Genomic DNA, 6,050 nt, shown 5'->3' on the forward strand with positions numbered 1-6,050 from the left:
AAGGCTGCGCTCACTTCCTAATGAAAGGGAGTGAGACGCAGCTGGGAAGGGAAGGGAAAAGATTAGGGTTTGGGGATGATGAAAGGGCTTTCTACGGGCAAGGATGGCAAAGGGTGGCAGTGACGGAAAGTCAGGCAGCCTGTCCTGTCCTGTCCTGTCCGTCCGTCTTTTTGTATCATGAATTGGAAAGACTGCAAGGGGGAGGGGAGGTGCTTGGAGGAGGAGGAGTTATTCAGATTAATTGCAGTGGGCGGCGGCTGCAAAAAGCATCATTCTTGTTTTTGCTCTGCAAAACAGCCTTTTCAAGGGTTGGCTTGGGTGACAAAATGTCTTCTGTAGGCGTGGGTTTGTCTCCCTCTCCCTAAGATGTGTCCGGTATAGGCCAGGGTGCCACTCAAGGCCGTAACCAATTCGGGTTATAGCTTCTCGGCCTTTTGGCTAAGATCAAGTGTAGTTTCGGAGGACGCTACCTTGGTCGGTACTGGAAGGTGCCTGGGATTGCACGTCTGCCGGCCTTGAGGAAGTGTGTGCGCCTTCTGGTGACACATAGCCCTCTTGTGCCTGGACGGTTCCCAGGCAACGGGAGGCGATCACCTTTGTTATTTTGAAGTCCTACTGATAAACAGAAAAAAAAAAAAATTAAATCTGTTCTTATCAGTTTAATATCTGATACGTCCCCTCTCTGGGGACCATATATTAAATGGATTTTTAGAACAAGGAGATGGAAAAAATCTTGCTCTGTCCACTCCACGCATTGACCTGGTATTGCAGTACCTCCAGGACCGGTGCACCCCTTCTTAACCCAGTTTCCAAAAGCAGAACTCAATTCACCTGATTCAAATGAGCCCCATTAGTGAATTGAAAGAAAGCAAAAACTTTATATGCACCTCAATTTGGCCAATTCACTTTTCACACTTTCACCCTTTTTTTTATCTTTCACACCTTTTACTTGCTTTATTGATGCAAAAGCTGTGCCAAATAGCAAACTCATCTCCACTCAACTTGACCAACTCTGCTATGTCCCGTGCAGTATCTTATTCTCAGTCTTATCTAGATCATTTGCAATTGAATAGAATAGATCCCTTTTGGACACATTGGATTCAGCTGCTGCAGTGACTGCAGGTGTTAGAAGATGCAGACTTGGCATCAGGTGCTGTCTATCAGATTCCACTCCAATTAAAGCTTCCATTGTTTTTCGGTGTTTTCTTTGAGCAATGATGATGTCTTTAGTGATCTGTTGGCTCCCTCTCCTGGAGGAAGAGTTTGCTTGCTCTTGGACTTTCAAAAAGAGAGGTCATGATAGACATTTAGCTTCTGAGCCCAATTGGGGACAGTCATGGGTGATGAATGTTTTGCAACCTGCTGCGAAGCCTGATACCGCAATATAAGGAACGTCAAATACTAAGAATGGGCGGCCTATGAAAGAATTAGTACTTTCATTAAGCATACTTAAACGGCTAATTGGGAATAGACAAACTGTAAAAAGCCCTCTGAGAAAGCCCCTCTCTAACCTTTGTTAGTAAGCTTTTCTGTAGTCTGCCTGTTGATGTATTTTCCGTTTGAACAGTGCACAACATGAAGTGACGGAACACTGGCTTGTCACAATGTCCCCCGCTGACATCACGATAGCGCTGCTGCCTAGAAAGCCAGCTGCGCAGCAGAAGTTGCTCTTTGGGTGGGATGGTGGGCTAATGTATCTATTCCTGCTTGGTGTGAGTTTGACATGATCTAGAGCAACGAGTTCCAGCGGCTAGCGGTTGATTATTGGCTGTAATGGGGCTTTCTGGCTGGTGCCAGCCTTTCTTCTTAGCACACAGGAACCACAATCCCTACACCATGCTTCGATGGATTCTCTCATCCCAGCCCAGTAAAACTACATATTTCACACAGTTATAAGCAGCCCATGGGCATTCACCTGGATTAAAACCCATAACAGCTCATAGACCAAACAATCAATCTACCACTGGACCAAAGACAGGAAGCTAAATCCACTGCCTGCGGTAACTAACTTAATCCTATAGTCTACTCACACAACAAACCCAAGAGAAAGGAAAAAAACATGGCTTCGATTATCCATCCAATGAAAACGCATAACCATTGTGAGCCATTGGACAATGCAATTGCACACATGGTGACATGGTGCACGGCCCAATGAATCAAGTCTGTACTTCATATTCACGGTTTAAGCCCTTGGGTTCTAATGTGTCCAGAGTACATATCCAGAAAGATTCCCTTTCTTTGTGCTAAGCACAAGTCAACAATACGTTGTAAGCAGATTCTATTACCAGTCCCACACCATTTTGTGACGCATAATCGCACAGTGGCCCAATTAAGATTCCAAGTCATCGAACATGTCCCAGCCATACGCAGAGGAGGCGATAGAATTAGGAAGCTCAAAGAAAGGGAATCTTTCTGGATATATACTCTGGGCACGTTGGAACCCAAGGGCTTAAACCATGAATATGAAGAACCGACTTGATTCATTGGGCCGTGCACATTTTTTCTAACGCCCGGTTCTTTTTCGTGTTCACACTATATATGGCTCCAGTATGTATGGAGTTCCATTCTTCCTTGTTTTTTATTTGTCATGTTTGTCTGATTACCTTGTCTAACAGTTTTTTCTCCCCTTTCTTTACCTTCCAGGTTCCCATAGTCACGTGAAATATCCCTGTTGCACTTGATTACGGCTCACTATTCACTATAGGATGTCTTATATCTAACATCACACTCTCACCCATCAGCACTCTATAGGTTTGTATAAGGTATGCGCTTACACATCCGGTCCTCCATAGGTATTTCCACTTATGTAGCACTATCCCTATGATCACTCATAACTCATACCCTTGTAGTCAATTACAGCCTCCTCTCTCCCCTCTCCCCTTCTCCCTTTCCATCTATAATTTTGCCAGTACAATATTAGTTTACATTAGTCACACACTCACATATTCCTTTCCTTAGTGACTTATTGTAATTCACATTCGCATACAATTCTCTATGCCTGCCCCATTACTACATTCATACCTACTTGACCCTATCCTGATACCCCTTGTCTCACCTTGTTGGTCCCTACACCTGTTATCATCTCCTTTCCTGTGTCTGTCTTGTCACACAACACATTTTAGCATATCCCTTGTGCTCCTTATTACCTGTCCTGCCTATTAGAATTATGTCCATTATGTCCATGCATGGCCCAATGAATCAAGTCTGTACTTCATATTCATGGTTTAAGCCTTTGGGTTCCAATGTGCCCAGAGTATATATCCAGAAAGATTCCCTTTCTTTGAGCTTCCTAATTCTATTGCCTCCTCTACGTATGGCTTGGACATGTTCGATGACTTGGAATCTTAATTGGATCACTGTGTGATTATGCGTCACAAAATGGTGTGGGACTGGTAATAGAATCTGCTTACAATGTATTGTTGACTTGTGTTTAGCTCAAAGAAAGAGAATCTTTCTGGATATGTACTCTGGGCACATTAGAACCCAAGGGCTTAAACCGTGAATATGAAGTAAAGACTTGATTCATTGGGCCGTGCACCATGTCACCATGTGTCCAATTGCATTGTCCAATGGCTCACAATGGTTATGCGTTTTCATTGGATGGATAATCGAAGCCATGTTTTTTTCCTTTCTGTTGGGTTTGTTGTGTGAGTAGCCTATAGGATTAAGTTGGTTACCGCAGGCAGTGGATTTAACTTCCTGTCTTTGGTCCAGTGGTAGATGGATTGTCTGGTCTATGAGCTGTTATTGGTTTGAATGCAGGTGAATGCCCATGGGCTGCTTATGACTGTGTAAAATATGTAGTTTTACTGGGCTGGGATGAGAGAATCCATTGAAGCATGGTGTAGGGATTGTGGTTCCTGTGTGCTAAGAAGAGAGGCTGGCACCAGCCAGAAAGCCCCATTGCAGCCAATAATCACTTAATAACTTTTTCAACTTGTCATCATATGGGAGGCCTTCCATTCCTTGTAGTAGTCTAGTTGCCCACCTTTGAACTGACTCTAACTTCTGAATGTCCTTTTTAAAATGTGGAGCCCAAAACTGGTTCCCATATTCCAGATGTAGCCTTACAAGTGATTTATAGAGGTTGATCATCTTTACTTATCATTTAAAACTTTCAAACTGGTACACTCAACACATAAAGCCCCCCCCTTTTAAAGAGTAGTTTCCCTGTACCTAAGTGGGGGTCTACCTAGGTTGGAGCGAGTGGACCTTCGGGGTCCGGTGTCAGTGGTGACAGGCAGTGGGGCAGAGGGAACAGTCAGTTCCTCCTCCCTGCTATCATGTGGGGCAGGCGGAGGCGTAGGGGAGCTGGGTACAGGTACATCCCTGGGCACTGGCTCGCGGTTAACCGTTTCCATCATTTCTTCATCCACGGGTTGTGGGAACAGTATCACTGGAAGGATCACCGCACCGTTCTGTGTAGGCCAGTCTGCTGGAAAATCACCCATCATGGTGTGGATTACCTCTTTTTCCTTCTCCACTGGACTGGGAACTGGAGCCTCATCCGCTACTCTCAATGCTGGTGGGCACTTCTTCAGGTGGTCTCGGGAAACCGTGACCAAAGTCCCCCCCTGGTCACGGCTGATCTGGTAGGCCTTCCCATTCTCCCATCCTGTGGGCTGGACTACATACGGGGTTTTTTCCCATTGATCATCCAGCTTGTGGGCCCTTCTTTTCCGCTTCAGCACTACATCCCCAGGTTGGAAGGAACCGGCAGGCGCCTTCTTGTTGAAGCACTGCTCCTGTTGTCCCCGACTCCGGCACAAGTTCTTTTCAACATACTCCTGGACCTGTCGGTACTGTGTCCTCCGCCGAGTGTCCCATTCAGCTGTCGACAGGAGTGCTTCTGAAGCTTCCAAGCCCATTTCCAGATCCACTGGTAGCCGGCCGGGACGAGCTCTCATCAGGTATGCTGGAGTGCATTTCGTAGAGCTGGAAGGGATGTTGTTGTACATATCGACCAGGTCAGGTAGCTTCTCCAGCCACAGGTTCCGCTCTTCCAGTGGTAACGTCTTGAGGAGGCCCAGGACCAAGTGGTTCATCTTTTCACAAATGCCATTGGTTTGGGCGTGGTAAGGCGTGGTCCGGATTTTCTTGCAGCCGTACAACTGGCAGAATTCCTGGAATACCTCTGCTTCAAAGGCCGGACCCTGGTCGGTAAGCACCCTCTCCGGGTACCAATGCGGTCAACAGAAATAAGCCTGGAAAGCCTTAGCAGCGGTGCGGCCGGTTAAGTCCTTAACTGGGACAACCACCAGGAACCTCGAGTAGTGGTCTACGATGGTCAGAGCGTAGGTGTACCCACTTCGGCTGGGGGTGAGCTTTACATGGTCAAGGGCAACCAGCTCCAGCGGTTGGTGTGTAATGATCGGGTGTAGGGGTGCCTTCTGGCTGGCCTCGTCCTTCCTTCTCAATGCGCAAGGGCCACATTCTCGGCACCAGGCCTCCACAGATTCCCGCATTCCACTCCAATAGAACCGCTCTCTTAACAACATCTCTAGCTTCTTCCACCCGAAGTGCACTGCACCATCATGGTATGCTTGCAGGACGGTGGGCACTTTAGCCTGGGGAATCACCAGCTGGCGGATCTTCTCGTGAGTCTTTGGATTAATCAGCTCGCGATACAACTTCCCCTGGTGTAGGTATAGCCGGGTCCGTTCTTGCCACAGACGTTGGGCTTCGGCAGGGGCAGCAGGGTCTATCCCAGCAGAACCCTGTTCCACTAGAGTCTTGACCAGGCGGACAGCAGGTGCCTGGTCCTGAGCTTCCTGCCAGTCCTGTCGGGGCAGCGGATCCAGGTTCACCCGTTGTTGGTAGACGTGCACCTTCTCAGTGAATGGCCGGTGAAATGCAGGCAACTCGATCTCTTCGAGGTCATCATCCTCTGGCCCCTCTTCCGACAGGTGGGGCATCCGGGAGAGTGCATTGGCATTGACGTTGGTACGGCCGGCCCGGTACTTGATGGTGAAATCGTAGTTGGCTAACCTGGTCACCCACCGCTGCTCCAACGCGCCCAGCTTGGCCGTATCTAGATGGGTCAGCAGGTT

The 6,050-nt window shown here is 47.6% G+C and overlaps 1 pseudogene; it reads left to right on the forward strand.

Annotated features, from left to right (window-relative positions):
- The first annotated feature begins 589 nt into the window (after positions 1–589).
- Positions 590–796, forward strand: LOC142262953 (U2 spliceosomal RNA; annotated as a pseudogene).
- Positions 797–6,050: the final 5,254 nt, after the last annotated feature.

This window comes from Anomaloglossus baeobatrachus, unplaced genomic scaffold (assembly GCF_048569485.1).
Source record: "Anomaloglossus baeobatrachus isolate aAnoBae1 unplaced genomic scaffold, aAnoBae1.hap1 Scaffold_2543, whole genome shotgun sequence".
NCBI classification, from domain to species: domain Eukaryota; kingdom Metazoa; phylum Chordata; class Amphibia; order Anura; family Aromobatidae; genus Anomaloglossus; species Anomaloglossus baeobatrachus.